The sequence below is a fragment of the Colobus angolensis genome, unplaced genomic scaffold, assembly GCF_000951035.1.
Source record: "Colobus angolensis palliatus isolate OR3802 unplaced genomic scaffold, Cang.pa_1.0 Scaffold18, whole genome shotgun sequence".
Classification (NCBI taxonomy): Eukaryota; Metazoa; Chordata; class Mammalia; order Primates; family Cercopithecidae; genus Colobus; species Colobus angolensis.
The window spans coordinates 8,219,714-8,244,385 of record NW_012114932.1 but is presented as its reverse complement, the minus strand read 5'-3'; the positions used below and the strand labels follow the sequence as shown (position 1 = coordinate 8,244,385).

At 40.7% G+C, this 24,672-nt stretch overlaps 1 long non-coding RNA gene across 1 annotated transcript in view; it reads right to left on the bottom strand.

The window, feature by feature from the left end:
* Nucleotides 1-24,104, bottom strand: part of LOC105509790 — a 32,934-nt gene extending 8,830 nt beyond the window's left edge. Inside the window, exon 1 of the long non-coding RNA XR_001001480.1 lies at nucleotides 24,023-24,104. This is a non-coding gene — a long non-coding RNA (uncharacterized LOC105509790). The remainder of the gene's footprint in view (nucleotides 1-24,022) is intronic.
* Nucleotides 24,105-24,672: the final 568 nt, after the last annotated feature.

Genomic DNA, 24,672 nt, shown 5'->3' with positions numbered 1-24,672 from the left:
TGATTCTTCGCTAGAAGGACTCACAAGTCTCAGAATAGAGTCATACTCACAGCTATGATTTATCGCAGCAAAGAATACGAAGCAAAATCAACAAAGGGAAAAGGGACATGGAGTGAAATCCCAGGGAAACCAGGCATAAGCTTCCAAGAGTTCTCTCCCAGAGGAGTCACACAGGACACACCGAATTCTGTCAGCAATTAGTTGTGACAACATGTGGAAAATGTTGCCAATCAGAGAATCTCACTAGAGACTCAGCACCCAAAGTTTTAACTGAGGGCTGATCATGTAGGCAGTCTCTACGTGGCAAGTACCAATATTCCAGACTCCCAGAAATAAACCACATTGTTTTAGTATAAACCATGTTGTTTGCACAGACATTTTAGGCACAGTGAGCCACTCTTACCCATTCCAGGAATGGTAGGAACCCTCCCAAAATCCAAGTTACAAATACTAGTCAAAGGCTAACCTTATCAGCAAGTCTTTCAAAGAATAATAGCCAGGCCTGCTATGTTAACTCTTTTCTACACTATCAGTTACAGTTTATTTTATTTTATTTTATTTTATTTTATTTTTTAATTTTTATTTTTTTTGGAGACAGGATCTTGCTCTGTTGACCAGGCTGGGATGCAGTGGCACAGTCACAGCTTACTATAACCCAAACTCCTGGGCTCAAGGTATCCTCCCACCTCAGCCTCCTGAGTAGCTGTGGGAGGTGTGTGCCACCACACCTGGCTAATTTTTATTCTTATTTGTTTTTGTTATTGTTGTTGAGATGGGGTCTATATTACCCAGGCTGGTCTTGAACTCCTACCTTCAAGTGATCCTCTCACCTTGCCCTCCCAAAGAGCTGGGATTACAAGCATGAGCCACCCTACCCGGCCTTATAAATTTTATGTAACAAATCATCCCCAGGACTTAGTGGCTTAAAGCAACAAACATCTATTTGCTCACAATTCTGTGGGCTAGCATTTGCGGCTAGGATGAACTGAAATGGTTTGTCTGTGCTTTATGTGCTGTTGTGGGATTCTCTCCTGAGCTTGCAGTCAGTCAGTCATCTGACTAGGATTGAACTGTCCCCACAAATCTCCTCACACATCTGGCAGTGGGTTGGCGGGCTGTAATGCAGGACCGCTAAGTTTTCCTACATGTGGCCTATCTATATGACAAAGTTCACAGCATGGCCACTGGGCTCCATGAAGAAGACAATAAAAGTTGCATGGCTTTTTGAGGCATTGGTTTGTAAGTATCACAATATCATTTCCCAATCTCCTCTGTCAGTCAAAGCAAGTTCAACAAGGTAGAGAGATAGACTCTACCTCTTGATGGGGGGGCATGGCAAAGAGGTACAAGCAGACTTCGGTGCCACATTTTCCAAATTTTCACAGTGCTTGTGCCAGTCATCAATTTGTTCCTCTCAGCTCCAATCCATCCTCCTTTGCTCTGCTTTGTGATCCTAGAGCTAGAGCTTGTAATCATTCCTTTCTTTTCCCATGGTATAATATCTTTATTAACAAAGGGCACTGGGGTGACACTGCAAGGTCACAGCCAGAGGAAGGAGATTCTCTTACTGGTTCCATAGGGCCATTTTTCTTTGTCCTCGCTGCCAGCAGATCAGCATGCAGGAGGCCTAGTAATGCTCACCTTACCAGCTCTTGTGGACCAATTCCAGCCTCCCTGCACCCTCCAGCAATTTTCTCCACCACCCAGTGGGCTGTTTTCTGCAGACCAGCTCCATCTGTGCCTTGTACTAAGTTTCTTCTTCACCAACACACTGTATGTTCCCATGGCAACCACACCCTCTCCAAGGGAGTTTGGACCTCAGCCTGGACGGAGGAAGATGGAGAAGATATCTTTTCTAAGTTCCTGGTCTCTCCCTCAGCTCTGGCAGTGGTACCTGTTTTCCACGTGTACTATTTTTATCTTCCTTAGACCCCTCTTTTATGCCTTTTTGTAGTTAAACATATTGTACTACTTAATACTTCTTAGGTTAAGTTTTCTCTGTTCAAATTACTGGTGTGATTTTTGTCTTCTGATTGGACCCTGATTGATGCCATGCCTTAAAAAATAATGTTTGCCTCCCCTGACCCCTGCAGCTCCTTTAAGCAACAGAAAAACAGCAAGGTTAAATTTCAGCACACCCTAACCAGAGATGTACTGGGCTTGCTAAGAGGCCAGAGACTATATACCAAAGAAGCTGTAAGCTCTGGCTAATATGTGCCAGCAGAAGTTGCAAAAGTGTGCATGGGAATGGATCCTGAGAGGTGGGGCTGTAGGACACAAAGTTAGACAAAGGAGAATTAATCAGTGTGGGAACATTCTCCCACGATACTCAAGTCTGGACAAATACTCCAGAGAGAGTATAACACACTGCAAGGATGGCTCTCAAAAGCTTGAAAAATATCATGGCCCATCCATCTATTTGGCCCAATGAATTAGAAATACCAAAACTGATATGGCAAATGGTCTGAAAGGGGCATTTAAAGGTCAGAGAAGTGGGTATGCTAAAGAGGATATACCAGGTAAGTCTAGGGAGCTCCCAACCAGCCAGAAATGTGCCAGAGAAGGGCCCCAAGGGCAGTCTTTTACAAAAGGGATAAGAAATACATTCTTAACAATCAAAGGTGTTGCACAAATTATCCAACTAAAAAAAATCAAGAACAGAGGATCAAAAGCCTGCAAACATCTGCCTGAATAAGAATTCATGATGTTTAACAAGCATCTGAACTTGAGCCAGTTCTCAGTTCAAGAATGACTGAAGGAGAAGCCAGATCCCCATGACAAAAAAACCGTGCAATACCACAGAAGTGTATTTAGCAGTAATTCTCCAATTTCTTCCACAAAGAGATCAACAGCCATTTCCTCAGATAACTGTCCAGTGGAAAAATGGGAACACCCAAAACTTACAAGGATCTAAGTGTAAGCTGACTTCGATTCCCAGGGACCCAAAGCACCATTATGCCCCTCCATTTGAATAGAGAAATATGGGGACCATTCATGACCCACGTCCAGTTCACTAAGGCTACACTGGGTCCATTAATCCAGCCAGTGATCATTTCCCTGTACTGTGCTCAAAACTTACAAGAATTATTGGACCCAGGGTCTGAAGGGGCTGTCATATCCAGGGACACAAAGCTCCATTGTGCTTCCCATTATAATAGGGTGAGGTGAAGGCTAATAATGACCCAGCTCCAATTTCCTGATGGATCCAGTAGGTTCATGGATCCATCCAGTGATCATTTCCCTGTACCCAAATGTGTAATTGAAATGGATATACATGATAAATGGCAGAACTCTTACATCAAGTTCTTGATCTGTGGTGCAAAAGCTGTTGAAGCGTGGAAAGCCAAAGGAAGCCACTGAAATGTTCCCACTGTCCCCTATCCAAGGCAATAAATAAAGACAATACCATATCCCAGGGGAAATGGCAAAATTTAGTGCCATCATCAAAATTTTGAAGAATGCAAAACTGGTGATGGCCATGATAGCCTCATTTTATTTACTACTCTAGTCCCTACAAAAACTCTATTGATTTTTCACTAGGAGGACTCACAAGACTCAGAATACAGTCATACTCACAGCTGTGATTTATTGCAGCAAAACAAAGCAAAATCAGCAAAGGGAAAAGGTACATGGAGCAGAATCATGATACATGATAAATGACAGTGGACTACCACCAATGACATGCTGGTAAACATTTAACAACAGGCTCTCCAGGGGTCAAGGGACAATTGCTATATAGTATTTGCCAATTTCCAGAGTATAATGGTCCCACCGTAGGTGTAACAACCAGCTCACAAGGCTCCTGAAAATTGAACAGTTGGCTCTTACAGGCCAGTATGTGCCTGCTTTAGCACCAAAACTGTCACAACCTTAATCAAAGAGAAGTCTCAATTGCAGCTGCTATGCCAATGTGGTATCTTTACTAGAACAAATGGTTTGAATGTGTCTCCTCCAAAATTCAGATATTGCCAATGTGATAATATTAAGAGGTGGAGACTTTAAGTGGTAATTAGGCCATGAGGGCTCCTCCTTCATGAATGGGATCAGGGTACTCATAAAAGAGGCTTCACACAGTGTTTGGCCGGTTTGCCTGTCTGCCTTGTGAGGACACAGCATTCCTTCCCTCCAGAGGATGCAGCAATAAGGCACTATCTTGGAAGTAGAGAACAACCTTTATCAGACAACTGAACCTGACAGCACCTTGACTTTGGACTTCTGAGCCTCAAGAACCATAAGAAATAAATTTCAATTCTTTATAAATTACCTAATCTGTGATATTTTGTCAAGCACAAAACAGACTGAGACAAATTTCATCATCATAGCCATAACTATGTTGTTGGCTAACTTTTTGTTTCCATTTCCATCCAAAAGAAGAATCAGAAAGCAGTTCACATTCAATATGGGATGGTTAACAATACACTATTATGGTCTTCCCACAGGGCTTCATTAACAGAGTTAACTCTCTGCTAACTGCCCTCACAGCCTCTGTCATAAGATAGTCCAAAGGGACTTGGACATTTCACTAAACACCATATTGGTCCACAGTATCAATGACATTATGCTAATTGGACTTGATTTGTAAAAAATGACAAGTGCTTTGTAGTGTCTCAGTAAGACATATGAGCTCCAAAGAAGAAAAGCCTTATGAAGATTTAGGAATCCCTTATATTAATGAAGAGTTTAGATTTAGGAATCCCTTATATTAATGAAGAGTCTGTAGGGACCAAGCTGACTTAGATCATCCCTTCCAAAACAAAAGACAAATTATTAGATTAAAAAAGTTATGTAGGTACAACCCTAGCACTGCGACATGGGCCAAAGATCCATCACAGCATCTGTGACAGGAAAAAGAAAAAAAAAAAAGAACACCCTGCAAAGTTTGGGATAAAATATCCCACTGGGAACCGGCACTGCCTTGTCCAAGACTGCTCTCCCCTCAACAAGGGGACACCCCAAACCAATGTTGCTGATGTAGGGGCATAAAGGCTTAACCTTTGCTTCAGTTTGGGACAATTCTCAAGACCCTCCAGCCCCATCCCAGAAATTCCCCTGCAGAGATCTGTGGAGAATCAGCTCAGCCTTCAGTTGGAAATGCTTCGCAGATCAGCCTCCCCCTCTATCCAATGCTGTCTTCCCCCCTTCTGTATAGACGCCTCTCAGGAGTATCTCCCAGTAAACAATCTGCATGCAGCTCTTCATCTCAGGGTCTGTTTCCAAGGAACCCAATCTAAAAGAGCATATAATGGAACTCAGTCTCACTTTCTCTTTATTTGCTTCTTTCTCTTTGTTTCTTGTTATCAGCATCACCGATACCTGATAAGATTTCTTATAAAGGGAAAAATTTTCAAAGCAAAATCAGGCAATGTCTCATGAACTTGAAGGGACTCCTCATGTTCATCGCCTCATAACAAACTGTTGTCTGCTAAAAACTTGAAATGAAGCTTAGACCTTGCTACCAAATCCAGTATGTCAAATACATGTTCTTTTCACATGCTACTGGGAGTGACTTCCAGCATAATTTTAAGAAGTGTTCTAAGGTCGTTTTCATTAGAAAATGAGCACAATTAGTCATCATTATTTAATCAACTAAATCAATTAATTAAATAATGAACTAAATGAATCAACCTAATCAATTAATGATGTCAGCCCTGAGTAGGATGTAAGAAATAGTGGTTGCCTATGTGACATATATTTGCAGAACCATTGTAGAAATTATATAAGATGACATACTAGGAATGGGTATGAGCAGAGGAAATTACTGGTATAAACCCCATAACTGCTACAGAATTGGGTATTCTGGGGAGAAGAATGAGCTGTTTTACTGGGAGCAGAACTCCTGGGTTAGAAGCAAGGCAAAAGAGTTCTTCCCATAAAAGAGGTGACACTGGAAGTATTTAACTCAAATGACTATCAGATTGGGGGGCACATGCCTCCTTGACCCCAAGGGCACTGAACAGGTTGTTCTAGAATTCAGAGACTGCTGGGACACCAAACACAGAATTCTTCTGAGACTGTGGTAACTTAAGAGTTCCCGGGAGCAGGAATGCTCACAGGATGGGCTATAGAAACCACAAAGAAAGGAAAATCCGTCCTGCTTGGGATCAAAAGGAATCAACTAAAAAACTGAAAGTGCTTGGGACTCTGAAAATCCAAAAAGATGTCTATTACAAAATAAATGGATAACAGTTCACAGCATTTAAGACATAATATAAAGAAGTAGATCTTACATTAAATGTGTGTATATGTGCATGTGGGGGGAGGGGCAGGGTGGGTAATATGGTTTGGGAAATAACCTTGCAAAACACTCTGTATAGCTGCGGAATCTCTATGGGAAGAAAAACCTTTGCCAGTCTTGACCTCAGATCCATTCCTCACTCTTCTTCCTCTGCTCTGGTCTTAATACAGAGGGCTGACAACTCCAGGCTACATTTTTCCAGCCCCTGTATCCATCAGGATTTGGTCAACGGGAGGCACTTCTGGGAGATTTCTTCCTTCTAGCAGAAGGAAGAAACCCAGGATTTCTTCCAAGAGAAGGAAGAAATTCAGCTATTTTTTCCCCTTCTTCTGTGCCTCAGGCAGCATCTCAATAGAGACAATTTTCTCCATGGTTCCAGCTGCCACATAAAAAGTGCTTAAGCATCCAGCTGATGCCAGACACTGGCACCAATAACACTGTCTCCTCCCTGCCCCTCCAGCCTGGGGTGTGGGGATTTCCCATTGCTGCTCCTCTCCGGGTTTCTGCACTATCCCCTGTTGGCCTTCTCAGCTCATTTCCCACTCATATAACCAATAATAGCATTAGATCCCTCTGTTTAAAATACTCAAATTGATAAAAATAATAATAATAACCCCATTTAAAAGTGGACAAAGGACATGAACAGAGACTTCTCAAAAGATCACATACATGCAGCCAATCTGCACAAGAAAAAAAGCTCAATATCTCTAATTAGAGAAATGCAAGTCAAAACCACAGTGAGAGACCAGCTCACGCCAGTCAGAATAATGATTATTAAAAAGTCAAGAAACAACAGATGCTGGTAAGGTTGCAGAGAGAAAGGAACACTTTTACACTGATGGTGGGAGTGTAAGTTAGTTCAGCCATTACGGAAAAGAGTGTGGTGATTCCTCAAAAACCTAAAAACAGAGCTATCCTTTGACCCATACGCCCAAAAGAACAGAAATAGTTCTATCGTAAAGACACAGGCACACATGTGTTCATTGCAGCACTATTCACAATAGCAAAGACAAAGAATCAACCTAAAAAGCATAAAGAAAATGTGGTACATACACACCATAGAATACTACACAGCCATAAAAATAACAAGGTCACGTCCTTTGCAGCGACATGGATGGGGCTGCAGGCCATCATCCTTAGCAAACTAACACAGGAACAGAAAACCAAACACCACATGTTCTCACTTCTAAGTAGGAGCTAAATGATGAGAACATATGGACACACAGAGGGGAACAACACACACTGGGGCTTATCAGAGGGCAGAGGGTGGGAGGAGGGAGAGGATCAGGAAAAATAGCTCATGGATACCAAGCTTAATACCTGGGTGCTGAAATAATCTGTACAACAAACCCCCGTGACACAAGTTTACCTATATAACAAACCTGCACATATATCCCTGAACTTAAAATGAAAGTTAAGAAGAAATGTTCAGATTGTTTTTCTTTCTTGCTTAGACACTCTTACAAAAAAACAAAAAAAATTATTGCTGAGGAATAAAAAAGATTTAGTTATTGAAAAGACCAGTTTCCTGCTGCAGCTTCTCATACCACCCTGTCTTCATTTGTACCCTCCTCAGGGATCCCAGCAGCTAAGCCCGAACATTAACACTGATCATCCAGACCTCCAGATCAAGACGGACATGGAGGATCCAAACAATTGCTAAATTGATAAAGAGTAGAGCAAAATGCTACAGAAACTAGTATTCAGAACAAATAGCTATCTGAGATAGAAGTGTCCCTACTCAAAGATGAACAACATGATACCTAAACAATAATTCTGCAAAAAAAAAAAAAAAAAAAAAAAAAGGAATGTTTAGCTGGGCATGGTGGCACATGCCTTTAGTCCCAGCTACTCAGGAGGCTGAGGCAGGAGGATCACTTGAGCCAAGAAGTTTGAGGCTGCAGTGGGCTATGATCATGCTACTGCACTCCAGCCTACATGACAGAATGAGACCCCATCTCCCCCACCTCCCAATAAAAGGGAATGGAAAATAGTAATGAATTAAAAACCGTTTAGATAATTCTTAAGTCTAGAAAACCAAAGAAGCTTTTAGTTGACAACTACTTTGCATTCCCAAGGTAATCAAAGAAATAAAATGAAAGATGGTAGAATTAAATATATTGGGATGAAAAGAGAATTAGAAGAGTTAAGTGAAAAATATTTGATATAAATTATAGCCAGAATTTAAGGCGGTCTTAGAAGTAGAATTAAATCTATAGAATTATGATGATGGCATACAGCATAGGTTTGCAGAAATCACCCAGAACAATTAGGAAAAGAATTAAAATAATTCATTACTTCTTGAAATAAATAAGGACCTCTTGAAGCCTCTTGCTCTGTGGGCTCTGGACTAACTGACACCAGGTAGCCATAAAATGCCATAAACTGGGCACCATAACTCATACACTATAGTTAAACAATGTATAACTTTAAGTTAAAAAGAAATCCTCAAATTGTTTTTCTTGCTTGCTTAGACACTAGTACAAAAAAAAAAAATGTACTGCTGAGGAATAAGAAGATTTAGTTATTGAAAAGACCAGTTTCCTGCTGCAGCTTCTCCTACCACCCTTCCTGCATTTGTACCCTCCAGGTATCTAAACAGTTCTTAATTAATTACTATTTTCCTTTCCTTTTTGGGGGGGTTGGGGGAGATGGGGTCTCATTCTGTCATGCAGGCTGGAGTGCAGTAGCATGATCACAGCCCACTGCAGCCTCAAAATTTTTCTAATTGTTCTGGGTGATTTCTGCAAACCTATGCTCTATGTCATCATCATAATTCTATAGATTTAATTCTGCTTCTAAGACTACCTTAAATTCTGTGCTATAATTTAGCACTAACCATTGTTATTTCTGAAAACCAGTGAGAATTTATGTCAAAAAACTGCATCAGCCCACTCCTTGTTCTCTTTTGCCTTTAAAAACTTGCTTATAACTGGCCGGGTGCCTCACACCTGTAATCCCAGCACTTTGGGAGGCCAAGGCAGGTGGATCACTGAGGTCAGGAATTCAAGATCAACCTGGCCAACACGGTGAAACCCTGTCTCTACTAAAAATACAAAAATTAGCCCTGCATGGTGGCACATGCCTGTAATCCCAGGTACTTGGAAGGCTGAGGCAGTAGGATCGCTTTACCTGGAAGGCAGAGGTTCCAGTGAACTGATATGCCACTGTACTCCAGCCTGGGCAACAGAGCAAGACCCTGTCTCCAAAAAAAAAAAAAAAAAAAAAAACTTGCTTATAACAAAAGCTGAAGGGAGCATTCTCCAAGGCAACTTGGAAGGGTCCCAGGCTGTAGTCCTTAACCTTGGCCCAAATAAACTCTCTATGTTAATTTTGCCTATTTGTTTCTTTAGGTTGACAGAAGGAAGGTTTCTACCTAGACCGTAGAGGGCTCACTCTGTATTGGCAAAAAATGTCACCACCATCATTATCATCATCTCACAGCAAATGAGATTGTTACAACTCTTAGACAGTTTGTATGAGTCTACTTGTTACACAGGATTGGGCTGTTTCTGCTAGATGTTTTAAGGTCATAAAACTGTTGTTCCTGTAGTACCTTTGATACTTGCTTACTTTGTGAGTTAAAGCTGTAACAGCTGACTATTGGGCTCCTCCAAACCCCTACACATATATTACTATGAGCTTGTCTTTATCATGAAGCATCTAATTCTGGGGTCTAGACAAGTGACCATGGTGAGGCCTGGGAACAACACCTGGGCCTCATCCTCCTTGGACTGGCTGTGCCTCTTGTCCATGCTGGAAGAGATTAGATCCTCCAGGAATTGTCCTGAGCTCTACATCTGACATATAATTAAAATTGCCTACCTCCTAGATTTTTACTGAAAATAAGGGTTACTAAGAGTAAACATTACATAATTACATACAAACATTGTATACAATTAAAACTACTGGATACAAGAGAAATAATTCTGTATACAAAGTCTATAGAAAAAGTAGAATGTTTTTGGTTTTTAAAAAGTTACAAGAAGGCATAAAAAAATGTGATTTTTTGCTAAAAGGAAATCACATTCAAATTAGATTAGACAATCTAATTTTGTCTAATTTAGAGGATTTTATAAGTTGTAAATTGAAGGGAAAAATGACAAATAAAACTAAAGGTATATAAAAAGTTAAGAAAAAGAATGAGGCCAGGTGCAGAGGCTCACACCTGTAATCCCAGTACTTAGGGAGGCCGAGGCAGACGGATCACCTGAGATCAGGAGTTTGAGACCAGCCTGGCCAGTATGGTGAAAACCTGTGTCTACTAAAAATACAAAATTAGCAAGGAGTGGTGGCACACACATGTAGTCGCAGCTACTTGGGAGACTGAGGCAGGAGAGTTACTTGAGCCTGGAAGGCAGAGGTTGCAGTGAGATGAGATCACGCCACTGCACTCCAGCCTGGGTGACAGAGTGAGGCTACATCTCCAAAAAAAAAAAGAAAAAGAAAAAGAATGAAAAAAACTGTAAAAGGTTATAAAAGGTTTATGGAAATCTTACTTTGTATGTTAAAACTGAATGAGATTGACTGAATTTGTTTATAAGGTTTTGTTATAATTAGTTTAGCATTAATAATACACTAATGCAAAGGTAAAATTTGATTTTCCCTTTTAAACAAGATGTTTGTTTAGTATTAACGAGGTAGTAAAAGATTTTTGTTTACCTTTTAAGTAAACTGCAAACAAAAAAAAGTGGGGAGAGAGGGAGAGACAGATACAGTTTGTTTCACGGTGTCTTTCTTAGGTCTTATGATTGTTTAGGAGAGTCTTCCTCTAACAAAAAGTAAAGGTTTTTGGTTTTTGAAATCTTGAAATTATTACTTTGACTAAATGAACAACTATCATTTTACAGTGACATGTGATTCTATTCCAAGCAAGTGTTTTAAACCTTTGATATTTGACAAACTTTCCAAAATCAAAATTTCAAATTCTAAATTCAGTCTCTTGAAACTCAAACTAAGTTTTTGGATATTAGGGCCCATGGAAGTTCAAGAGAGACATATTAGGTTTATTTGGTAGGTTGAAGTCGTACAGAAAACACTGTCAAATATAAAATGGAGTTTAATTTACTTTAGGTTACATTTGTATAAAGGTGATATTAATATATCTTTCAAAATTGTATGTGATTCCTAAAATTCTAATATGTCTTATTACATGTTATCAGTAATAATTATGATTATTATGTTAAATTGCTTTATGCCACAAGATAACCAAATTTCCTTGTTAATCATGTCTTTAACCATGGCTATTCAAACACTTTTGTCATCTACAGACAATTATTGTTTTACCTTGATTATTCTCAAAAAGTGGTTTATAATCAGCAGCAGTCCAAAATTTACTTCTTCTTTAAAGAAATTCATAGAAAAGACTCTTACAAATACTCCTGAATGCAGGTTTCTGATCACTTTGGAGCTTACACCATTGGACAAAAAAAAAAAAAAAAAAAAAAAAACTTTCAGAACTCTAATGGAAAAACTGATATATTTTTGGGAATTGCTCACTCAACATTAAGAAAGAAAAAAACAGTTAATTACATAGGACTAACTGATAGAAGACTAACATAATTTTTCATGACTTTTTGTTTGAAACATTGCTGATTATTCTTAGGTTTTGTTTTCTAGAATCAAGAAAATGTTTTTCTTCTTCTTTGAGCTATTTATAGCTTACAACGAGTTGGGTAAAGTATACTTTTGTGAATAAAATTTGAAACAATTGCCTTTCTCTCTACCTGATTTCTCCAGAATTTAGAAATGATGTGTGAGTATTCTTAATTTATGACAATATAGTTATTTGCATAAGTTCAGTAAGAACCTCTTTTCTTTTGTAACAGGACACAATTGAAGACATTGATTATTTTACCAGAGTTTTGACTGGAATGGCATATTTTCAGAAGTAAACAGACTGCTTTAAGAAATTGGTCCTTGAGGAATCACCACACTGTCTTCCACAATGGTTGAACTAATTTACATTCCCACCAACAGTGTAAAAGCATTCCTATTTCTCCATAGCCTCACCAACAACTTCATTACTGGGTATATACCCAAAGGAATATAACTCATTCTACTATAAAGACACATGCACATGTATGTTTACTGCAGCACTATTTACAATAGCAAAGACATGGATTCAACCCAAATGTCCATCAATGATAGACTGGATAAAGAAAATGTGACACATATACACCACGGAATACTATGCAGCCATAAAAAGGAGTGAGATCACATCCTTTGCAGGGACATAAATGAAGCTGGAAGGCATCATCCTCAGCAAACTAACACAGGAACAGAAAACCAAACACCACATGTTCTCACTCATAAGTGGGAGTTGAACAATGAGAACACATGGACACAGGGAATGGAACAGCACACATCGGGGCCTGTCAGGGGGTGGGGGTCAAGGGGAGAGAGAGCATCAAGACAAATAGCTAATGCATGCTGGGCTTAAAACCTGATGACGGGTTGATAGGTACAGCAAACCACCATGGCACACGTATACCTACATAACAAACCTGCATGTTCTGCATGTGTGTCTCAGAACTTAAAGTAAAACAGAAAAATAAGAAAATTTTAAAAAAGGAATTGAAGTTGACTTTATAGAACTGATAAAAAAGCCTCTTGGAGAAAATGGGCTGGAACCTGTCTACATGGTTTCTTTACAAAGTTTCCGGCCTGCAGTAAGTGAAGAATGATAGGATCCGAAACCTCAAGTAATTCTGGGACCTCAAAGAGGAATTCACCCAACTCATACAAGTATTACAGGAACAGTTGAATGACAAACCCTTGGCTTTATTAGCCTCAGGAGGCTTTTGAAAGTCTTATCTGAAATTCCTTATAAAAAGTTCCAGAAAACCCAATTTTCAAAAGACCGTATGTGGCCAATCACTATTTTTGCCACACTTTATGCAAACAATCAAGTCAAGTAAAATAAGACTAGGACTTACTTTTCAAATAAATTGTACTATGATTTGTCATTCATAGAGACAGAGGACTGGAGGAAAATTAAGTTTCAGAAGAAAACTTTAATATATCTGTTATTAGATCTGTTATTAGATTCTAGATTTTAGCCTTGTCCATTGTTTTTCAGTTTTTATGATTTCCATACAATTTGGACCGAATACTGAATTTTTTACTGGCTCCAAACTAATGTTTACAATTTTTTTTACTTAAAATCACTAAAATTAAAACTGCTTTTTCCTAACCTTATAAGCTAAAACTAGACAACTTGATTTAAAAAACTTCGAAAAATCATTACAGCAGCTTCATGTATGAACAGCCTTTGTGCCTGCTGGTGTACAGACTACTCAGAAAGTTCACTGGAACACCTGATGCAAACTGCAAACCATAAAAAAAAAACTGTCAGATTGCCACTGTCTGCTCTCACTTCATTGGAAGATGCTTCAAGCCCAATATCCAAAAATCTTTTCAACTGGCTTCCTCTGGACTCAGAAACTAAGTTTATAGTTTGTTCTAACCATTAGCCTTTGTTTTTCTTTTGTTTCCATAGGAATGCTTCTTATTAAATAAATGACTGCTCAAATCATAGAGAAGCCTGACTGTGGTGGAAGATCACCTGCAACACTGCTGCCTGCAACGAGACACAACTGTTAACTGTATCACTGGACTAGCTTATCCTCAGGACTGAGAGGCTGGTTCAATGGATTATAAAACAATCCACCAACCCAATATCTGGACTGTGAAACTTCTGGGGGAAGTTTCAGACTGGGGAATGCAGGGGCTCAGAAAACAATATCCTAAAATGAAGGCCTCAGAAGCAGCCTCAGAAGCAAAAGCTTTTTTCTGACCTTCTCCTACCCTCCTGTCTCTCAGAACCATTCTCCCTCAAGGCTATCCATAGAAACTAGAATCCCTCTTCTCCAAAGCAGGTCACAGAAACCAGAACCCCTTCCCGAAAACCAGCCATAAAACCTAAAAATATTAATCTAACTTTTCCTTTGCCTTTCTGTATAAAAGCTGACCATAAACAATTATCTGACCTACCTTGTTTGACTGTAGGTCATAAGACTTCCATTTCAGAGGGCCCTGCCGCATACCCAGAATAAAAAAAAAAAAAAAAAAAAAAAAAAAAAAGCAGCTCAGACAGAGAGGGCAGGAATAATCTAGACAGACAGATCTTGCTGGATTCCCCCACTCACACGCTTTTTTTTTTTCCAATTATATTTCTACAAAGCTGTCCATACTTTCACCTAAGCATAAAAATGGAAAATTTCCCCTGTATCTAGTGGTTTTCATTGTGGAGGCTCCCATGCATACATGTTAAATAGATTTGTATGCCTTTTCTCCAATTAATCTGCCTTGTGCACGTTGATTTTACAGCAAAACTTCAGAGGGCCAAGGGAAAAGCTTCTTGGTCCCTACATACGTATACGTCACGTGTCTTTATTTATGTGTCTGTGTGTGTGTGTAAATCTGTAAGTTCATGCTGGTACCTCCAATTTCAATCCAACACTACAGGGTTTATTTTATCCAAGATTACCAGATACATACAGGATGCTCAGTTAAATTAGAATTTCAGATAACAAATAACTTTTTAGCATAAATCTGTCCCAAATGGTGTCCTGTATTTTTATTTGCTAAATTTGGCAAGTCCGATTCTAGCTGTCTCCATTTTCATATTCCCAATAGTAAGAGATCCGACTCCTATTATCCTCAATGCATTTCTCAGTCCTCCAGGACACAGCAAATCACTTAACACAGCCCCATTCCCTCCTTGTCCACAGGCCTTGATCCCTGCTTTGCTTGCCTACTTCATTCTGGCCTGCTGATAGTCTTCAATGATGCATGGATAAGGAGAAGGAAGAACGAAAATAGTTTTAAAGAATGAGTGGGGTAAAGGAAGGGAAACATGGTAACTGCAGCAGCAAGCAACCCCAAATCTCAACAACTTCCCCCAAAAAACATTTACTCTTGCTTGCAGGTCTCCAGGTGGGCTACACTTCTGCTGGGCTCAGCTGAGCTCTGATGGGCTCCTTGTGTCTTCTCATTCCACGTCCCAAGCTGAAGGGACAGCCACTGTCAGGGGGTTCTTGTGCCAGGAGACAGAAGCTCCAGGGACAAGCCAAACTCATGGTGTTTCTTAAACCTCTGATCAAAACTGGCCACTGTTCCTTCCATCTACACTGCATTGGTCAAAACAACCCCATGGCAAAGCCCAAAGTCAACAGGGCTATAAAATACAGCTAAGTGGGGAAGTGGATAAATAATTGAGAAAACAATAATGAAATCTATCACCATTGCAACTTAAATAAAAACAAACATAACCAACATAGCAATCACACATGAAGAATAAAGCATCAATGCAAAAACAAAACAAAACCCCTCACACTGAATCAAAAACTGAAACTCAACTGAATTCTGTATAAAATAAAATAACTCAGGATGCTTGAAATGGAAAGAATAATTGTAAAAAGAGCAAAGATTATTGTCTGAAAATTTGACCCCATATCCCTGTGCAGTTAATCAAGCAATTACTTAATCTAAAAGTCAAAGGGGTCTCCTCCCCCAACAAACCAAGTTCCCAACTTCAAATCCATCTTTCAAAAAAGTTCCAACTCACACTTAGCAGTAATAGAAATTACAGATGAGAGAGAGAAGACAGAGGTATATGCTATACAGAGATTGTATTAATAACTTCTTATGACATTTACCATATTATACTACAGAGAAAACCTCAATAAATTCCAACTAATAAGTGTTATTCAGACCATATTCGCTGACAACAACAGACAAAAATAGATTAATGTTTTGGAAGAAACAAGGAATGAGACCCACTCCTGAGAGGGTAAACCATTCAAATTTCACTGGTAAAGGGAAAAAAAGCAAAACTACACTTGTAGAATATTTAAGAGAATAACAATAATGGGAAAACTACATATATATGCTAACGCTGGCATTTCTAATTAAAGAGGAAAAGATGTTGGAACAATTATCTGGCCTTCTGGGAGAAAACAAGTAAATTTGTTTCCTTTATTGCACAATTCTTTAAGCTAGATGAATTCCAGATGGATTAAAAATTAAAACATAAAGAAGGGAATTCATACTTAGCCATAGATTTTCTAAATACATTTTAGGGGTGGCCAAGACCTTTTTTTATGTTGGACCAAAGGCGGAAACTAAATAGGTAACATTGGCATAGCACACACCACTGAAATTTAAAGTTCTGAAGAGAAAAAAAAATGACTAAAAGAAATTAAATTCTGAGGGAGATACTGCTAAAATTTTAAAACAAAATGTTTAATAGCCCTAATATTCTAAAATGATCATATAAGTCTATATGAAAATACTGAAACCCAACCAGAAACAAAAAAGCAAATTACATAAACACTTTAGAAGTGAAAAAAATTAAAATGTCCAATAAGTATATAAAGAGATGTTTGGCCTGGTAGTAATATGTGTTTAAGTCTACATGGCCATGCGTATCGATCCACAGGCAAATGTCTGGAAAGATAGATACTAAAATGTTAACAAGATTATCAAAAGATTATCTCTGAGGTGGGGTGAGATTTTAGGGTGACTTTTCTTCTTTCCTTTTTGAAATGGCCTTTTTAAAATTAGCATACAATCATTTTTATGACTAGATTACTCAGCATACGCAAAATATACAAATAAAAACTGATGAATCCCCTTTTGGTTTTTACAAAGATTCTTAAAATCCATTTTTAGTTATGTTGTAGAAAAATGCTACTGACAAGGGCAAATACTCACTTTATATTAGAGGATAGAAAACACAGGCTACAAAATGATTATTTAATTTGTATTTTATAAACGGGATACAATAAATGGCAGTGATTTTTCCTTAGCAATAAAATTGTGTGTCATTATATCTTCTTTTGTGTTTTCCAGTTATCTACAATAAATGGTTTCTTAAAAAATCAATAGTTTTTAAATAATGAGTGTTATAGCTGCTACAGGTAATAGTCCCAGATAATGAGGCCCCCATAATCGTTGCAAGGTTTGGGTATCCCAGTTTTATTTTTCAGGAATAAAGCAGGGGCCCCGTAATAAATGCAGAGCCCTGAGGGATCCTCTCCACAGATTCTGAAAACCAGGGACAGAAAGAAAAATACTGCATGATCTAATTTATTTGTTGAATCTGAAAATACTGAACTCATTGAATTAGTGAGTAGAATGAGGGATGGCGGGATGGGGAATTGAGAGATATTGATCACAAGGTAGAAAGTTTTAGTTAGATAACTATACTGTATAGCATAGTGACCATAGTTAATAACAATGTACTGTATATTTCAAAATCGCTCAAAGAGTAGATTTCAAATGTTCTCACTACAAACAAAATAAGGTATGTGAGGTGATGGATATGTTAATTAGCTTGATATAATCATTCCACAGTGTATACGTCTATCAAAACATCACACTGTACCTTGTAAATATACACAATAACTATTTGTCAAACAGACATTTAAAAAATAAATTTTAAAATAAGAGTAGAGCTGTTTACACAGAATCTAAGCCTTGAGTAGCAATTCCTGCTCAACAAATTTTCATGGGGCACTTTCTAATACCAGTGAGGCATGAGGGGAGATAAAGAGGAACAAGATACGACCCCTCTCTTCATGGAGCCCACTGCCTCACAGAAAGGTGCAGTGAATATACAATGTGAAGTGTGGATGACAGGCCCAAAAGGGAAGAGGGTGTGAGGGAGAGTGATCAGTTATCTCATTTTAGCTGGGACTGAAGGGACATGGGACTTACTTTCAGTGCTAAAACCAGGAAGTCCTGCCCAAAGCAGGACAAAATGACCACCCCAGAGTGAGGACTGGGACAGCTTCTGAGCTCAGGTTCATCCTAAGGGGGGTTCTGAAAGATAACTGAGCATATTTGTAGAAGACAGAAGCCCTGCCCCATGGTTTCGTCCTTGCCCAGGTCTTTGTCGGGAAGGCAAAGGATTGTGTTGGAGAACAGAATCGGGTTTACAGCAGGTCATTTTCCACTTTTGGGGTTACCAAAGCCCTTTTGGAAATGGGATGAAAATTGATTTTATCCCTGACAGAGGCCTCGAATCCTACTTCCTATAAAGAAGCTGGGCTGTGCGCCGTGGTTCACACCTGTAATCCCAACACTTTGGGAAGCCAAGGCAGGCAGATCACGAGGTCAAGAGATGGAGACCATCCTGGCCAACATGGTGAAACCCCGTCTCTACTAAAAATACAAAACTTAGCTGGGCATGGTGGCGCATGCCTGTAGTCCTAGCTACTCAGGAGGCTGAGGCAGGAGAATTGCTTGAACCCAGGAGGCGGAGGTTGCAGGGAACCAAGATCGTGCCACGGCACTCCAGCCTGGCAACAGAGTAAGACTCTGTCTCAAAAAAAAAAAAAAAAAAAATGCTGAACCAGACATTGTCTGTGATGGATGGGCCTGCAGGTCCTCTCAGAGAACATCAGGTGTAAGGCCCCCATGCTGCACAACTGCATGGATGGCAGCTGTCCCTGTTAGGGGTTAGGTAGGATGCCCTTCAGGTCCTGCAGGATATTGAGGCCTTCTTTCCTGCAATCTGGGGGAGTTTCCTGGAAGAGCCCCATAAGACATTACTATTCAACTCTGAGTAACCCATTCATCCTTGCCCAAGGAGGGGTCCTTTATTTGCAGAGAAATAAAGACAAAGCAAGTTTCTCCACTCTGTGCCTCTGGAGAAGAGAACAGATTGATGTAAGCACCAGGAGTGATTGAAGGCCAAGCAAAAGCCAGGGAGGCAATTAAGCACCAGCTGGTGGTGACCAGTTCGGGAGGTGATCTGAGAGCAGAGTCTGAATGGACAGTGAGTCACAGGAGGGGGGCCTCATGGGGTACTCCAGGAGAGTTACCACGTAGCCAGCTCTACAGAAAGCAGGGAGAGAGACAGCTGGCTACAAGGTATGAGGGCTCCCGCTGCATTCCCAGGGCTCCATGACACTGTATTCACCCAGCGCTGCTACTGATCCACGATACAGACAGGGACTTGCATCCCAGATATCTTGAAGAGGCCACTTGGCCTCTGACCATTACACTCTGACCACACGGTTACTGAAAGAGTCAAGTGCGCTCCTATCTTTTCTGTTTCTAAAGGACAAACAAATTCAGTGATGTTCAACCCTTTTTTGCCAAGTCATTTCTCATCCCAGCATGCCTACCACACTAACACCAAAATTACTGTAAGTTTGCTATTTCACGAAAGAGACTTCTGGCATTTCTATGCCTTCCTCTGAGACTCATCCTCCTGTGATCAGAGGGGACAATGATGTCCCCTCATTTCTAAGTGGACAGTGCCATTCCCTGGGAATATCAGAAAGCAACAGGTCAGAGTTCCTGGCATAGGAAAAGGCTCCCCTGGGATATATTTCAAAAGCTACAATAGCATCCCACCCCCCACCCGGCCAAATCAAGCCAAGATTTGCCTACACATTGTTGAAGAGAACAGGGGTGAAGAGCGGTGTGTACTGAGGCACACTTAGGGACTTCTCTAAAATATACTGCAGCCATCTGCCAGGCCAGGTGGTTCCAGCATGGCCCAGATCAGCCTCCTAAATACCTGCTATCAGCAAACCACTGCATGTGCTCCATCCCTCCTGAGCTATACTCTCCTCTAGGGCTTTTCAAAATGGGTCCCTTGGAATACTAATGCCCTGAGGTGCCCTCCACCAAAAAGGGCTTCTTGGCCACATGGGGCTGAGCAAACAGCCTGCTGGGCCCCCGGCTCTGATCCCAAGGCAGACTCCCCAGCTGTGGCCCAGCTGCCGCTGCCTGTCTTTTGGGGTAGGAGGTGGCAATGACACACTGTGACCGCACTCCAGTGTTTTCATGTGAGGGACCTGTGTACATTTCCTGAAAATATACTGTCTCAGTCAGGCTCCAGCAAGAAAGAGGACCCAACTCGGAAGGTTTCAGAGGCTTTAGCCACTGACGGGACTATTTGCAGAGCTGTAGGCAGAGTGAAAGGAATGCCCAAGGAGAGGCTGAGGCACCTGGAAATTAGCAGTCTTGGGAAGCCTTGGCCACCCTAGGTCAAGGGCAGAGGGAGGAGCGAGCTTCCCCCTCCCCCTGCCCGCTTCAGGCCACTGAGGTCTGGAGCCACGGGGAGGGGCTGCCCACGGGAGGGAGCGTCAGAGCAGGACCAGGCTCCAGAGCAGGATCAAAGAGGGAGGGAGGTGGGTATGGAAGAGAAGGGTGCACCCTGCAGGTGGCACCCTCTACAGCAGCGAGCCTCCTGGGGACCGAGCTGGGAGGAAGACGTGGGCATGGGACGTGCAGGAGCTGGGACATAGCCAGCATGGACTAACCAGAGCAGAGCTTATGCATCAGCAACAAAGCAGCAAAGCATGAAAAGTGTGTGTTTCCCTGTGAGACGTTTAAAAGTTGTTTTCTTTTAAATGCCTTAAGAATAAAGGGAGAGGGGACCTACTCCTAAGAGTCCTAAATGAGGTAAGAATGTTGAGTTTTGCTGTCACCCTTGTGGTCTGCAGTTTCTTTCCTAAGGAAAGCAGTGAGAAGCACTGAGACCACGTTTCCCTTTTTAGAACGGTTGCCCTTTTGTGCTGGCAGGGACGTGGCTGCAGGCAGAAGGCACCTCTCTGTCATCGTTCCCTAAAGACAGTGAACTGTGCCAGTTCGGGGCCCTGAACACTTCTAAGAGCCAAAGGCTTTATTCACCTTCAGCCAGAGGCAATAATACCCCAGTGGTATTCAATGCTGCATCATGTTGGAAACAAAAATTCAGTCTCTTTCAGTTCGTTTCTATCTCTGGATGTCTTGAAATTTACATTTCATTGCAATAAGAAAAAAGAAATCAAAGGAGAGCCTGCCCCAGAGAGGAGAGTTACCCCTAATTTTGATGGATCATGAAACACCCCTTCTTGGAGATCTAAAAGGTACATCATCAAAATCTCTAAGTAGTTCTCCAGAAAGAAATCTATTTAGCTCTGCTTAATCCAGGATTTTCCATACTTACATGAAACTAGAACCCATTTATTTTAATCCAAGTACTCTTTGGAAAGTACGGTGATCTTCTGTAAGCCATATTTCTACAGTCTATATTTAGCAGAAGACTTAAGAGTGCAGTAATTTTTTCAGACAGCTAAAGAGTAGAGCTAATAAGATGATGCTCAATACAGAAAGGAAAAAGTACCAGCGGGCAAACTTACCAGAAAGGATAAGATTGGCGTTACAGCCTGCTAAAACAGAAAGGGTTTGGTAACCCGCATTCCGTCCATCTGCATTTAAGGTGACAGAGACACACCCACTCATGCCAAGAAGTAGCTTACCTGATCCTGACAAGAAAGACCTCTAAAAGAAATCTGAGACAGATGTGGGAGAATCAGAGAAAAATGGCACTTTAGGAAGCCGTGGTGCCGACAGCTTTTCAGAGGTGTCAGCCATAAATGGTGTATGGCGTACAGCAAGGATGTGTTCCCAACAGGAGCGAAACACAAGTGGGCGGCAGCAGCTGGCAAGGACGCCTGAGGAGGGCCATGACCAAGGGAGAGCCTGAACGTCCAGGATCAGGGTTTTAAATCTGATTTCAGGAACAATGGAGAGCCACAGGGGCTTTGGAGAATCCTGAAAACGAAGATACTGTGCACTGCAGTGCGCAGAAAAGATGGAAGAGGACCAGATAGCGTTCAGAGCACCAGTGAGGAGATTATACTAGTCCTCATGAAAGAAGGCTGACAGCAAAACTACGACTGTGACCTTGGAGCTAGAGAGGCAGAGATGGATCTGAGAAGTAACAAAGCTAGAAACTTTATGTCTTACTGGCAAATTGTTACAAGGGACTAAGGAAACACGGGAGTTGAAAATGAACTAGATTTACGAGCCTGGTATGGAATGAGCCTTTAGACTATAATCTACCCCAGCTTGAATTTCTTGGCACTTCTTCCTCTCCATCTTAGTGCTTCATTATACTCTGGGTCAGCTGGCTTCTATGCTTCAACACCTTCTGTGCTCATCAGTGCCAATGCCAGAAGCAAAGGCGGCTGGGTGAAGAAAATATAGCCAGAAATAATAGAAACCCAATGAGAAAGGAAGTCTGGAATGAATTCTTTGGAGCTAAAAGAAAATCAAGAGGAGGGCTAAAGATAACCTTATAAAAACCAAATGAAAAGTCAAAAAACCAAACTAAAAGTCAGTTGTATCCCATGATCTGGGGTCCAGACTCCTTCCAGGACCTCAGAACTGAGCTTCACAGCAACCCTGTCTCCACTTTGGAGACTGAAAAGCTCAGCTGTCATTCTAAGTGACCCTGAAATACATCAGTGCGCAAGTGGATGATGTTTAAGTAATCCTCTGACCATGCCCGAAGAACATCTCTTTCCATGCCAGCATCTCACAAGCACATTTTGATGGCGCCTAAACTCAATATCATCATAGAATCTAAGAAGCATTAACTCGAGTTCAGCTTCTCACTGAAAAAGATGGAGGCTGACCTCAGGTGGATGCAGCAGGAGAAGTACCTGTGCTGGTGCATCAATCCTTATTGTACCAACACATCTTCATTATTAGCCCAAAGCCCTTTCATCCACCAAATTGTTGGCATTCACCTGGCCATCCTCCTGGTGGCCCAAACTCAAAAGCTGGTGGTCATCTTTAATCTCTCCCTCTTCTTTGTTCAAGTTTTGTTAGTTCTGTATCCACAATGTTACTGACAAGTGTTTTCTCCTTTCTGTTTCCACAGTGCACACCTTGTAAATTTAGGCTCCCATCATTTCCATCATGTGCTGTCGCTGCGGCATCCCAAAATGGTTTTTATGACCTGCTTCTTGTCCCTCAAGTCCACTATGCAGCCAGAGTAGCTACCTAAAGCAAGGGTAAGGCCAAGCATGTCTGGCGCAACCATAATTGCTTGATTCCAAAATGTCCAAAGCCCCCTTTGCACAAAATATATTTGCATGGTATTAAATGTTACCATTTCATGTGCCAACATAGTTCTCTTAACATATTATTGAAAGACGTACCTCCCCTTTGACTACACTCTTCACCACAAATATATTTCTATTGTTTCCTATTTGGCTTGATGATATTATTTGTATACCATATGACTTTTTCAAAAATTTAAGAACTCACAAGTAGAGAATTATTATCATCTCGACCTGTCAAAAATCTTGCCAACATCAAAGATAGAGCCCTTCTCAAATGCTATAGATTCCCAGGTGCTTCTGCTAAATCTCTTTTGTTAAAAGTAATTTCTCTGTCTTTTGACCTCTATGGAAGGTTTCAACACAATCTGCATTGTATTAGAGTTAATTACATTCCTATCTCATCTGCCCTATTTGAACATAAGCCCCCTGAGGGCCAAAGCAGTGCCTTACTCATCCTCACAGCCTCATGTCTCTTAGCTTAGTGCCCTGCTTGACAAATGTTTACTGTTCCGTGATGAAATAAACAAACAGTCTTAGTTAGAACCTACACCCCCTTAGCAAACCGAAAATAAATGGAGAATATGGAACGTCAATGGGAGGCATCACTCCAGCTGCTGCTCCAACACTCTTAATTACACAATACTTTTATTGAGCAATTCAGTGGTAATTCTTGCCGCTATTCCTCCTTAATAAGATCCATTGTGCACCATAAAATAGTAACTGGGATGCAGTTTGTATTCCACACGCATCACATTTCTTTTTAGCAGGTTCTTCCATATCCATAATCTCATCATTATTACTATTACCCTCAGAAGACAGTTGACTTGCATTAATCAGTCCTGCTGCCATTCCCTTGCCAGATTTTCTGTAGTTTTATTGTGCTTTTGGACATTTTAATTAACTTGAAAAATTAATTTTAAAATCTTACCTTATTAATGCTCTGCTCCCTTGGAAATCCCTCCTTCTTGTTTATTATCACTGACCATTTGAAGATGAGGTCATTAGTGATTAAAGCTCCAGACAACTTCCACGCCCACCCTGCTGCAGATTCTGTGCTATTTTTAAATAGAATGTGAATAATAACTCCAACTTTTAAGCAGGTGGGGAGGGAGTTCTGTTGCTCAGGGAGTTAAAAGACATAATTTCAGTTATGCCATAACATTTACTCCACAACTACTGCTCTCTACAGAAGCTCAACAATGCTCGTTTATTAATACCATATACAGAGGTAAGTTTTGTTTTACCCATTTGACAAACTGAAATGAGTAAGGCACCAGACTTGGTGACTCAAGAACACTCACACAAAGCCAAATAAGCAAGACGCGTCTGGTAAAACTAACTGGTTGATTCTCAATGCTCTATCTGGACCTTAGGAAAAATCATGGGATGGTCATTGAACATGAGTTCTTCATTTTCTAAACAAGAAAGGCAGCATCTCACAGGCTAACTCTTATCGATTGGTGGTGGCTGCTTGAGCATTATAATGAGAGTGTGAGGTTGTATTGGAACCTGTCAGAAAGAGTGTCCTTATCAGTGAGAGCTGCCTGCTATTCGGATGGGATTAGTGAATGACAGCAG